General features: G+C 40.1%; 1 long non-coding RNA gene across 1 annotated transcript in view; it reads right to left on the bottom strand.

Annotated features, from left to right (window-relative positions):
• Positions 1-355: 355 nt before the first annotated feature.
• The window catches only part of LOC138526789 (uncharacterized), a 498,216-nt gene continuing 484,549 nt past the window's right edge, over positions 356-14,022 (bottom strand). Inside the window, exons 5-6 of the long non-coding RNA XR_011283731.1 lie at positions 3,579-3,758; positions 356-819 (exon numbers count right to left, since the gene is read on the bottom strand). This is a non-coding gene — a long non-coding RNA (uncharacterized lncRNA). The remainder of the gene's footprint in view (positions 820-3,578; positions 3,759-14,022) is intronic.

Raw genomic sequence — 14,022 nt, 5'->3', positions numbered from 1 at the left:
GTTCCTAATGCTACATTAATTCCACTACACACAGCATGTTCTGCAATGTTAGCTTGCTACACTTAGCCTAGAGAACACACAGTTCATGCATGTGCTGCAATGTTAGCATCATTGTAACTTGTGCACACTGTCTCTTTTGAAATAGGTGGAATTGTTGAAACTAGTGGTTAAACGAAGGCCTTTGCATAAGCATGACTACTAGCTACACATCATCAAACCATGTGATATTCGTGCAACAATGTGAACATGTATTTTGCAAATGAGTTTAAAAAAAAGAACTGATCATAAATTCAAAATAAATTAGCAACAATTGTCCATAGATGAAAAGAAGCCATAATTCACTCTTTGTTATGTCTTGCAACAATGTAAGGATCAGCAAATGTCCTTTTTTTATTGTACTTTTTACCATAGCTTAAAAGAAACTGACAACAATTGTCAATATAGAGAAAGAAATTGGCAACACATATCCATACCTGGAAAGAAGTTGGTAATAAGCATATCATGAAACAATAATAGTGAAGGAAGAGAACAAAAACACCAAAATGAATGTATCTAGCATCATTTGTAGTTGATGCACGGTGGTGACATATCTGTCACAAGGCCTAATGCCGGCCCCGGCTTTGGTATGTCTAGTTTGCCGGGAAGGCCTGTGTCCATGTCACAAAGTAAATCACAACAACACTGTAGATGTCCATCTTGTCACCTGGATCTCTCTTCTTGGATCTCAAGTCCCTTTCCATCTTTCCCCACTGTTGGTCTTGTGGAGTCTGCCTTTCTTTGTCCGTGGCCTCCTCCACAGACATCCGGTTCCAGGGAACGCTGATAAAGGAAACGAGTTAGAGAATATAAACCAGAGGAGAGGGACAGACAGGTTAAGTACCAAGCAATTCAAAACTTTAATTTAAAACTCCCCATGACTTTTAATTACCTGGAAATGAATATGTCTATCTATCTTTCTATCTATCTCTCTATGAAAGGAAAAAACATTAGTTGCAGTGACGTTAAGGTGAGAACTTAACACAACAAAACCTCTGAAATTCAGCTAAAGCCACCTTAACTTCATGCCCCCTGTTGCGCATCCTATGACCACAATGATGGCATCACAGATCTCAGTAACTGGCATTAAGCATGGCCTTTAGCCATGGTCAGTGTACATGGCCAAACATTTTTAACACATGAATGGGTACTAGTCATGTCCTTCAGTTATGGACAGTGGTCACAACCTTCATCCACGTGCACTGACTATTTTAAAACAGTCTACCAACCATAGATTTTGCCATTTACCAGTGGATACAACTTTCCTCCGTGTCCACTGTATATTTTATGGACTGGTCAGGCACTAGCCATTGACTTCACACAATACTGCGAAGAGGACACAATGTTTGGCTGGGTATTACCCAAATTGACCTTTTACAATTGACCTTTTGCACAATTGACCTAATTATAGTGGCCCTAATTGACCTTCTGCACAATTGACCTTTATATTATTTTAGTTATTTTATTTATGTAATGGGTTGGTTTTGGATTATAAATAATATAAGGGTATTGGATGGGGGCTGCGGGGGTTTTTGGATTGGGTGGGGTTATGGGGGGTTTGCCCCTGCATATTTGTCATAATTGACCTTCTAAATTAGGTCAATTCTCCTGAGGTCAATTCTCCCGAGGTCAATTGTGAAAAGGTCAATTAGTATACAACCGTTTGGCTGTGCCCACTACATATTCTAACATATAAATGGGCCTCTAGCGATGGCCTTTGACCTTGAGTAGTTTGTACATCTTTTGTACATCTTTTGGCCATGTACTCTGTCTATTTTAAAATAATAAAATGCAATAAGCCATGGCCTTCGGCCGTGCCCACTGCATATTATACAACACTAACCAGCCACTAGCTATGGCCTTCGGCTGTGCTCACTGTATATTATATACACTAACCAGCCACTAGCCATGGTCTTCAACACATTACTAGCCAGTGTCCAAGGCCTCTGGCTGTGCCCAATGTATATGCAAACATATTAATGGGCACTAGCTATGGCCTTTCAACATTGCACGCTATTTTAAAACAGTGGTGGGCTAGTTGGCATGGCTTTTAACCACACACATTGGTATTTTTGGACACTAACTGACCACTAGCTTTGGCCTTTGATGCTGGCCAGTGACCCCAGCCTTTGTCACGACCAAGTCCATGGCCTAAATTGTTATTACGGTAATCAAAACTTTCATGAGCTAACATTTAAATGATATGTCTAATTCCATTATTGATGTTATCAGTTAAATGCAATGGGCCTGATCACGACTTTGGCGGTAACCCTTAAATCCGGCGGTCGCACTATTACCGCCAGACTTAAGGGTCCGCCAAATCAGGACTTCGGCGGAATTCGCCCTAGCTCTGAGATGGGGGGAAATTCGCTGAGAATTCGCACTATTACCGCTGGCGGTAAATTCGCCGGCCGTAAGAGCGCAAATTTTCCCCATTGAGCCCAATGGGGAATGGGGCATTCCCGAATGGGCTCAATGGGGAATGGGGAATTACATTACCGCCGTACTCGTGATCCGGCTATTAGCGCCGGGGAGTTCGGTGGTAGGGCTAATACCAGCGGCGGTATTACCGCCGGCGTTACCGCCAAAGTTGTGATCAGGCCCAATGTAATTAATGTTGTCACCAGTGATGTCATCAGTGATGTGATCTGTTGTAAACAGAGAGCATGAATTTCAGAGGTTTTGTTTCACTATTTTCTGACATTAACGTCCCTGCAAATCAAGTTTTTCCCATGAATATGTATATGTGAAATGCACATATGTACATACACAGAGTTGTATATTTTTGTATTTTATTATTTGTATTGCCAGCTACAGCATCAGCTTATGAAGTGCAGATTTTGTGTAAGCGGCTAAGACGAGGAACGCCTAGAGTGCTTTTATTTGTGGCTAAACTACTGCTCATGTTAACAGTGTAACTGCAATAAAAAAAACATTTGGGAGATTTTTATTACTGAAACTGCAAAAAATGTATTACAATAGATATTGATATATATTTTTGCAGTATGTGTTCAATTTGATCTATTTTTGTATCTTAAAAGGTGGCCTTTAAAAGTGCCATTTTGGGGGATGGAAAGAGGGAGGTGGAGTAGGGGTGAAACATATAACAAAGGGAATTAAAATAAAAAGCAACATATATTTTGTTTTTTGTTTTTTTGTTTTTATTTTAGTTTAGAAGAAAAGGGGGGAAAATGTTGCACTTAAAAAAAAACTAAGAATGACGGGTAAGCTGGTATTCAGCAATTAACTTCTGCAATTCCTCAAATGTAGCACCTCCCTTGACTACTCATTTGAGACATCGTCTACACATGACTTGCATCATGGGAAGATCGGGAGTCATTAAAACAGGAGTCTGTGCAGTTTACACCGCTGCTGAATTTGAGGCTTTATTTGCAGTTTGTAATGTTGTTGCACTGGTGGATTGAACTGCTGCAGGTGGTGCTGATGTCAGTCTACACAAAAAATGGCACCCATGCATTTTTCTTTTATTATGTTTGTGTGTTTTCTGATTGTCATTATCAACATTATCCCAGTGGACTCACACTAGATGTTGAATCATAATAGATGTTCCCAGGCTTTGAGATGGAACATTGGAAGGCCCACAGTGTATAGCGTTGTTGCAGAATGTGCAAAGTATCTCCTCTGTCTCTTTTCTAAAACAGTGTTCTTTAACTTTAAAGCGCCAACTGTCATCAGTGGTTTTCATCCCAGTTTTCTTCTTCCTGGAACCCAAATAATAATGTCTTCACTGCTGGTACTTTCATTGTCAGACATATTGGAATGTTCAACCAGGTATGAATATGTAAAACAATAAAAACGACAACACAAAAAAGACAATGGCACAAAAAATGAAAAAGAATTTTATAAAAGTTAGAACGTTTTTAAAAAAATGGCCAAACTGAACAAATCACAAGGCAAAGGAAAATGGGATTAGGGGAAAATTGGGTAAAAAGAATAAAGCATTTAAGGGGCAAGGTGGCAAAAGTAATGCAGTTACTGAAAATCCCTTTTGTGGGTGTGGTGAGTATTCGCGGCTACAGACTTCTGCGCTCACTGATTGGACGGTGTCGTACGCATGGATGTGGTGATATGTCATGATATGGGATGGGTGTAGCCACATCAATACATTCAAACGTACGATTGCACTGTCCGTAGACATGACTAGAAATGGCACATAGGCATGAAGCCGCAGCACCTAATATAATTGGCTGGAGGGTGATGCATAGCTGTGTCAATGTAATTCAAAGTGCTATTGCATAATTCTGCACGTGCAGATGTCATGGAACACCATGGGTGGAGTCACGTAAATGCATCTTGTGTGCAATATCTCCTTTGTTGATGCAGCATGGGAAGAAAGGAGCTAACAATGCAATTGGATGGTGAGAAGAGGCACAAATCCACATAGCCGCAAAAACACAACTTTAGACCCATTTACCAGACCATCTCGTGCAATTTACAATATACATCATTCACAGAATCCCAGGATACACACACTATATTATTTATCATAGTTGACGTTCTCAAGATTTCTGACAGAACATTAGAAGGGCCATGTCTTAGTGTTTTGTTGCACAATGTTGGACATTTTCCAATGTCCAACAGCTGACAAAAATATAAAATAACAAAAATGACAACTCTAAAAAGACAATGCCACAAAAAATTAACCCGCCTCTCTGAACCTCTCTAGCATTTCTAATAACTCTTCAAATAGAGTTTCCCAATGCTGCAGATGTTTGAAGACTCTAGAAGGGACATGTCTTCATGTTTTCTTACACAATGTGATTTTTACTGTCCATTAATAGTCATTTAAATTATATTAATTAATCCAGGATTAGTTTTATGAGTAGTTGTTGCAGTGTTTCTTGTTTGATTCTTCGTCATACTGAATAACGTATTCATCTATTTGAGAATATTTTGAAACAATTAAAGATATAATAAACTTAATTGTGCTAGTTGCATAAACAATTTATAGTAAGCAGACACAGTATATGTGTTTGGTGACTGATATTTCTTCCTTAAAATATTGTTGATAGTCTTATTTTACATAGATATAAAGAATCTACTTACAAAATGATGCTTGTGGTGTATTTGTTGTGTTTCTTTGTGTTCAACACCTTCTTACATATTTATTTCTTCTGTAGGATAACTGCCCTTCAGCCATTGCATATCGTTTTTTGCTTTAGTGTCATAGATAGAAATACTGCTTGTCACTTCAAATATTGGAATTACAAATAGAAAAACAGTATATGAGAAGAGATAATCTAATATTTATATTAAGCTTCTGATTCAGTGCTCATTGTCTATGTCGTGGGTAGCTGCCAGTAGCATGTCAAGTACTTCAGATGCTGTAGAATTATTGAACCTATTTTCTGAGTGATGTTTATATATGCCAAGAAAACTATTTTACTATATTAAGATTTTTTCTACATAGCACATATTTATTACATGAGAGTGAGGTGTAGTTTTAGGAGATTGTGCTATTTTTAGGGTACATTTATTATTGTATTAGATATTTCAAACATTCAGCCAATTTTAGAAAGAGTGGATTTTTGTTGTTCAGAACACTTAGACATTGGCAGAAAGTAAAACTGGAACATTTTCACACTACTGTCAAAGTTGAGGGTTCATTAACTATTGGTGGCATCGCACTGGTGGAATCACCTACTCGACATGCTGCCAATTTCCATAAACATAACACATGAATCCCAAGTATTTTTATTTTGCAGTGCTCATACAATTTCCAAAATGCATCATCCACATCATCCCAGGAAACTCGCACCAGATAATTTATGATAATTGATGTTCTCAAGCTTTGAATTGTAACATTAGAAGGGCCACACCTTAGTGTATTGTTCCACAATGTGCACTTGAGATCCTCCGCCTCCATTTTAAAGCACTATTCATGAACCTTAAATATCTACAACTGTCTACACATATTTTATTGGGATAACTTTCTTCCTGTTGTTAATGGATTGGTGACCCAGATGGTATTATCATTGCTGCTGCGAATCTCATGAAAAGACATGTTCACACATGGCACAGCAACCATTTCTTGACTAAAATAAAACTAAACAAAAATGGCCACCGGGGATCAGGAGAAGGGACTACACATAGTCCCGTCTCCCTTTCCATAGCAACCATTCAAATCAATGTAAAAAATAAATAAACAAACAGGCATTAAGTGCTAGTTTGAGACATAATCATCCTGTATTAAATAGCAACCATTAAAAGAGTGAACAGACTTTCTATCCCATTCCATGGCAGAAATTGTTCACAGTTGCAAAATTCTGGTCTGTCCTACAAGCACATAAAGACAGTATTACTACTCCAGTCTCAAGGAACACAATCCTAATAACAATAAAATGACAGCCAGGGGGCATTTCTACATCAGATAGTGCCTAGGGTATTTATTAAAGCCTCAATGTTAGTCAGACCTGTAACTATGGGCACGCTATATATTCAACTAAACTCCATAGAGGAACCAGTGTGCCCAGTAAACTGCCATTAAAAGCTGCCTGTACCTCTGTATCAAATAAAGGTACAGCAACAAGAACATTAAAAAACAATGTTTCCTATTTTAACCTGTTGCACATGTAAACTTCTAATGAACCATCCCAACATTTTGCAACCTCTAATTTGTGTATTAAAATAGCGCTACATAACACATACTGCGTCTGCATTAATTGTTGCAATTTGCAGCGAAAAAAAACATTCCATTTCTTTTTTACATAATAAGAGTTTGCTTAGCAATACGCCCAGAGCCAAGGGGCATTCCTGCATCAGATAATGCCACAAGGTCTTTATTAAAGCCCTCACATTAGTCAGAACCTCTAACTATGGCCACGCTAAATAGTCACCTTACCTCCATGTAAGAACCAGTATGCCCAGCAAACTCCAGCAAACTGCCATTGACAACTGATAGTATTTGTGTATCAATGAGCGGTACAGTAACAAGAACATTAAAAAAATCAGTGTGTTTCCTATTTTAAACTTTCACACATGTACACTTCCAATAAACCATCTCAACATTGTACAACCTTTAATTGGTGTACTAAAACAGCATTGCTGAACACATTCTGTGCCTGCATTTATTGCAGCAATTTGCACCAACAAATCCATTCCAATTCTTTTTTTACATTCTAGCAGTTTGCACAACTAATACCATTATTATATTCTTTATGAATATACATTTTAAAATAAAACCAATCAAACATATTTTTTATGAAATTAAGGTTCACAAAACAACAAACAAATAATATTTTTTCTCTTATACATAAACACACAGTAATAGACTTCATCAAACCAAATCTTTTTTAAAACACACATTTTCAAATCACACCACAACAGCAAAAAAATGTTTTTAAAACAAACACATTTTCATATTACCCCACAAATCACTTTTAACACACATGATAATGATTAAAAAAGCATTGTAGATAACACCACAGTTCTACTGCTCTGTTATTGTGAATACAAGTATACTTCATGATTTTATATCGTGTACATCACTAAAATTAAATTTCTTTCCTAAAAAACAACTTCATATAATTATTCCCACCCATATTCTTCATATACAACAGGACCACTTCATTGTTACCAAATACAGTAAAAAAAAAAAAAAAAACCGGATAGCCCCATTATCAACATATTATCAAATCAAACTCTCAACAAAACAATGACTAACAACTGATTAATGCAATGATATTTTATCACAGGTAACATGAACTGCACAGTGTGAGTTCTGCAGTTGAAATGAGAAAAGTAGATAAAATGGGGGTTTCATACTTTTCAAAATCAAAACCAGAAAAAGAGGACTACTCTGTAAAAAAGCTAATAAAATGGCCGACATATTCCCTGCAACCTATCACAATGAAGTACACATTTACAACATGAACAATAGCCAATTAGAAACACCGAAACACATACAAAACCCTACCCAGCATCACTGGTAGTCGAGAATAATCAATGTGGCTACAAACCTTACCTGTAGCCTCTGCTAAACGTACATTTTATGCAAAATAAAACCAACCTAAGCCAACCTTCAAAAATAAGACAACACCTACACACACTATATCACACACAGATACAGTTCTGTGCTATATTATCCAGATAACAATATGATAATTGCAAAGAAAATGTATACTTATACACACAGCTATAAATATAACTGCACCTACAGCAAATAAAACAATGAAAAGACCTTGAGGCGCCTACGCATGTGCGTTTTGTACACACCGTAAAATAAGACCTATATATGGACATTTGCTTCTACCTGCAGTTATTGACAAAAACTAGGAATTAAACCATGTACTTCCACACCCCCAACCTCCAGAACAAGAGTCCCTAGCACACATACCAGCTCCCCTTCACTTCCTATGATGGTCCTGCACTCCCTGATCTCTCCCAATTCTCCAAAACACTCAATGCATCTATGATGCTACTCAACCCAAAATGTTGCATAACTGCTGCTACCACACTTCCACAAGCAAACGACATTCCAATTGCCCTAAAAGAGCTGTGACTGCACGGGGTACCACGTCTACCCACAAATAGCAATGCTGCACAGTGGATAGCTACTGAGTAGCTGCGGATACAGTTCTACATGGCAAATATTTATAAACAGAACTCAGAACACCTAACTGATGAAGGAAATGCAGTGTAAATACACATGTGCAATAAAATAGACAAAATAAGGTTTTTATTATACATTTCATTGACTTTCATCATATCCGCGGTTACATAAATTGGATTAAAAGGTGGCCTGACTTCAGGCTTTATACTACAATACAACTTAAAAGATCAATACAGTACAACAATACTCATGTACTTATATAAAGTAGCTGAAAATAAAGGAAGCAGAGAATAATACATAACAATAAGCTGGGTAAACAAACATTCCACACCCACACAACATAATGCCTTAAGTAAGAACACAAAACCTAAAATTCATTGTACAGGGCATCTAAAAATAGAATACGATGGATCCTTTTAATATTCATTTTGTTTAACTGATTTCTCCTCTTTTTCTCCAAAGTCTTACATATGCAAATGACTGAAAACATGCAGCCACCATAAAAAAGAGTCCCACATACCTACCAGGTCACTTTCCATGACATTTGGCCTTGACCAGTGATTTTTCACCCCCAATGTCAATACACATATCCGAATAACTTCCAAACAGAAATGAAACACTAACATCTCACATATAAAGCCACTGCAACAGAACTACTCGTACCTGTGGTTATCTATAGTACTTTGTAGCTTCGGATATAGCTGCAAATATCGGCAAAATGGCCAGAAAAGAAAATGCTTTCCTGCACCCCCAGCACCTCACCAAGAGCCCCCCCTCCTCTGTGCCAGCACCCCCCACTTCTCGTATGGCCTCTTCACCTCCCATGCCCTCTTGCTTTCCCCCCATAACACACGCTGTTTCTGTGACTCAGTTTGCTTTCAGATGTCGGCTTTACCTGAGGCTATGGAAAGTTTGTGCTTCAAACTCAATCCTGAGACCCCCTTCAACTACAAAATTTCAAATGGTGTCCTCTAGCCTCCCCCTGCCTCTAGCCTGATGGCATTTCCATATTTTCTGACCTGCAAATAGATTTTTTTCTTGTGTTTTATTTTCCCATATCCTCGGCTATAGCCACGAATATCGCTCGCATTGAAAGAAAAAAAAGATGCTGGTCATTTCAAATTCCCTAAATGTCACTATCTATTTTATGGACATGGAATAACCCCAAACCATGCATGGAATGCGAGTCAGACCTGGTCTTAATCCACCCAGTGGTTTGGTCAGAGCACTTTGGCAAAAATGTACATTGTTTGTTTATGGGAAAATAAATGGGAAGTAGGCAGCAATTTTTATTTTTTATTTTTATTTGGTGCTTAATATATATATTTTTTTAACAAATCTTTACAAAACTTTCCAGTCTGAGGGTGCCCACAGGTCTTCAATCACTTTTGAAATTTTGGCCAAAACCTCTACTCAAATCAGATGTTATTATGATAGACTTTTGAGGGGTTCCTTTGTGTCTCCGACTCACCTTAAGTATAAGGCAGCGATTTGTGATGTCATCTTTGATGTCCTGGGTGTTAGTCTTAGCTGTGCACGGTTGTGGCACGAGTTATGGTTGCTTAGCTTACCATAACTTGCGAATTTCAGGGGTTTTTCGGTTTTACTTTGAATCCTTTATCAAAGTATTTTTTACTGATTTTCATAGGTTTGTAGTAGCACAACTTAACCATAACGTCCCTTTAACAACGTTTTTTACACTGAATTTCATAGGTTTTTAGTAGTGCAACTTAACCATAACGTCCCTTTAACAAAGTTGGTTTAACTGAATATATATATAGATAATGGAAATGTGACAAATGTTTACTAAGACCCCCTTACCTTACAGTTATATAACATAGAAAATACTAAACCCCCTGTGCCGCTAGTGATTTTGATGTCCGCGGACCGTGCGCATGTCTGCAGGCACACGCGGTCACCATTAGCACTATCCAAAAACTTATAGGGTATCTTCCATTATTGTATCACACAATAAAAACACACAAACATATCCAAAAAGCACCACATAAATACATTACATTTAATAATAAATAAGAAGTTGAAACTCTATATGTAAGACACCAACCATCCACTGAAGTCGCTATTCCAATATAATGGAACATACCAAAACAAAATAAATATGCCTCCAACTGAATTACAAGGCGGGGCAAGGGTGCAGTGTTTGCTAGCCTCCCCGGATCCTCGGGTGCTGCTCCTGTCATTGACCACGGCCACCCGGATATAACTTCCTCACCGCAGCCAAGCATCAATGAAGCCTGCGGCCGGGCAAGGGCGCAGTGTTTGGCGCCACAGGTGTTTGGCGACTGAGGTGGGAGGCTTGTCTGGTCTGGTCCGTGCATAAGAAGATAGAAGATCACGTAAGTGCCTGCACGAGGGACGGCAACTACAACTGCAACTTTAACTGCTCTGCCAAGGGGGAGTAGTTAATGTTAGCGTGGTCAGCCCGCCATGACACTCCTAAAGTCTTTAAGGTCCCTAAAGACCCATGCTGTACAAAGGAAAGCTTCCCCTGTTCTGCCCCTCCATCTGGATCCTTTCTGCGCCAAGCTTGCTCCCCATGTTAACGGTCTCAAACCGGAATGTAAGGTCCTGGCTGTCAAGAGGCAGCGACTGCAGTGTCAACCAGCTAAAGCCCCTACTCTGGCCATTCGGAACACTGATGAAGTCAAGTTCCCTGCCCCTTCTCCCTATCCGACACCCAGTGCTTCAAATGGGATCCCCGCTTCTAGTCATCTCTGTCTCGATCCGGAGGGGGAATCTGCCGGGACAGTAGTATCGGATAGCAGCTGCCCATCATCAACCCATACCTCTGAAATACCCAGCATGGTTTTCATCCCAGCCTTTGGCTCCAACCGTGGCTCCTGTACGGAGGTGGCCCCACCCTGCTCCACCCCTGACTGCTTACTCAACAAGGGCAGTCTGTATATCGATGTCCCTCTGCTTAATCTCCCCTCTGGCTCCAGAAGTCTCTTTCGGCTAGTTCGTATCTTCATCTATCTTTATTTAGGGCTCCTAAGCAACAATGTGATGACCCCATCTATGCTGCAGGACTAGCCATCGATTCCTTAATTGGGGGTGATCATACACCCATGGGGTGCAAATGTGAATGTACCCAAGCGTTGGCTGAGTTGGCAGTCATTAAAAATCTGCTCATAGTCTTTATAAGAACTCAGGGGAAAGAGCATGTCCACAGAACCACATCCTAGCAGGGTGCTTGGGAATATACAAGCAGTCAAAGTAAAAAAAAACAGCACATGCGGTGCTGAGTCCAGAGTGTCCAATGGGGTGCCAAATCTAAGGCAATGCCTATATATCGGGTGGATACTGTACCAAGCAAATCGGGCCTAACATGCCCTATTCCTGGAGAGAAGAGAGCCTATGGCTCGCGGTGCAGGGAGAGGTCATCTCCACCCTGTGCCCAAGGTCGGACTGGTTGTGTTACCGTGTACGTTCACTGGCAAGGGATATGAAGGAATCAAGGGATGCCCTCCTAAACAAATTCTCTGAACTCGAGGATCTCTCAGGCAAGCTCTAGCACAAAGGAGCTCTTTAACATCCTAAAGGAATTAGAAAACCTCACTCCTCCCACTGATTCTTGCACTAAGGATAAACCTTGGTGCACAGGGATCCAGAATGCTCTTGCTAACAAAATTCCAGGGCTCCAAACCAAAATTGACAACAAACAACAACAACTCACTCATGGCCCTACTTCCAGTTCCACCCCTCCTCCACTTATCTCCACTAGCTCAGGCTTTACTTTTAAAAAGGTATCCATACCGGAGGTACAAAAAAATATAGCATCTTTGAAACCCTCGAATTGCAAGGGGGACAGTTGCCCCGCACAGATCGTAAAAGATGCAGCCAGGGATCTCTCCCCCTTCATTACCAAATTAATAAACCTGTCATTCTCCAATAACTCGGTCCCTAGTAATCTGAAACAATCCTGGGTCCTACCACTACTAAAAAAAACAACTCTCGACCCAGACATACCCACGAATTATAGACCCATTACCACCGTCCAATTTTTACTAAAAATTCTTGACAGAGTGGTCTATCTACAAATCCAGGATTACCTTGAGACAAACCATTTACTAGGAACTCGCCAATCTGGCTTTCAACCACAACACGGGACAGAAACGGCCCTTGTTGATCTCAAGTGCCAGATAGACGAACTCAAAGATAAAGTTAAGGCTGCCATTCTTCTTCTCCTCGACCTCTCCGCTGCCTTTGACCTGGTTGACCATAAAATCCTGTGCAACCATTTGTCATCGGCAGCACACTTCTCCCACTCTGCGGTCACATGGATCCAGTCCTTCCTGGACAATAGGACCATGCGGGTCTTCTCACCCCTAGCAGCGGCCGACCCTATCCCCATTACTTGCGGTGTCCCACAAGGATCTTATGTCTCACCCACTTTGTATAATATATTTACAAAGCCCCTATTCGACAAGCTGGACCATCTGGGTGTCACCTACACGAATTACGCAGATGACACCCAGATACTCCTCACCCTATCCGGTAATTACAACTTGGACGCCAACTGGATCAATGAAGTCTTCTCCATCATTCAGGCATGGATGGCCACACATGGCCTTTGCCTGAATGATGACAAGACCAAACTGCTCCTTGTCGGCTCACCCAACACCATCCGGAAACTCTGTCCCAGCTACACCAGCATCACCATTGACGGTAACACCATCCCCATCGCCAAGAGTGTAAAAACCCTTGGTTTCTACCTAGACACGAATACCAACCTAGCCAAACAAATCAATATGACTGCCTCAGCCACTGCCTAAACTGGTAAACTAATTAGGGCCTCCAGACCGCTGATCTCCCCCAACAACTGCCTCACTCTAGCCAGAGCACTCATTCAATCCAAACTGGATTACTGTAATAGCCTTTATGTAGGCGCCAACAAAACGGTAATCAATACATTGCAAGTTCTACAAAATAACGCACTCCGTGCCGCCCTAAATATTCCCAGAAGAGAACATATCTCCGCTACAAGAATTTCATGCAAATGGCTTTCCATCGAACAAAAAATAAACCTAAAAACCATATGCCTCACCTACAAAGCTGTTAACCACCTAGCCCCGCCCTATCTCACTAACAAATTTACATTAAGACAGAATACCAGAACCACTAGATCCTCTAATACATTACAACTGACGGTGCCCAAATAGTCCCTCAAAAGAGCGGGTGGATCCAGCTTCCCAGCTCTAGCCTCACAACTATGGAACACCATTCCACTGGATATCAAATCCACACCCACCTTCCAACCCTTCAGAACTAAGGTCACCTGGTTACTCAACAAATAACCAACCATGTATGCATGCATCCCTAATGTACGAATGTATCCTTTATTATGTTTGCCTATTATTATTTATGTGCTAACTGCTTTCTTGTCAACTATA

This window comes from Ambystoma mexicanum, chromosome 14 (assembly GCF_040938575.1).
Source record: "Ambystoma mexicanum isolate Mex_15411 chromosome 14, UKY_AmexF1_1, whole genome shotgun sequence".
In the NCBI taxonomy this organism is placed as follows: Eukaryota; Metazoa; Chordata; class Amphibia; order Caudata; family Ambystomatidae; genus Ambystoma; species Ambystoma mexicanum.
This window is presented reverse-complemented; position numbering and strand designations above follow the sequence as displayed.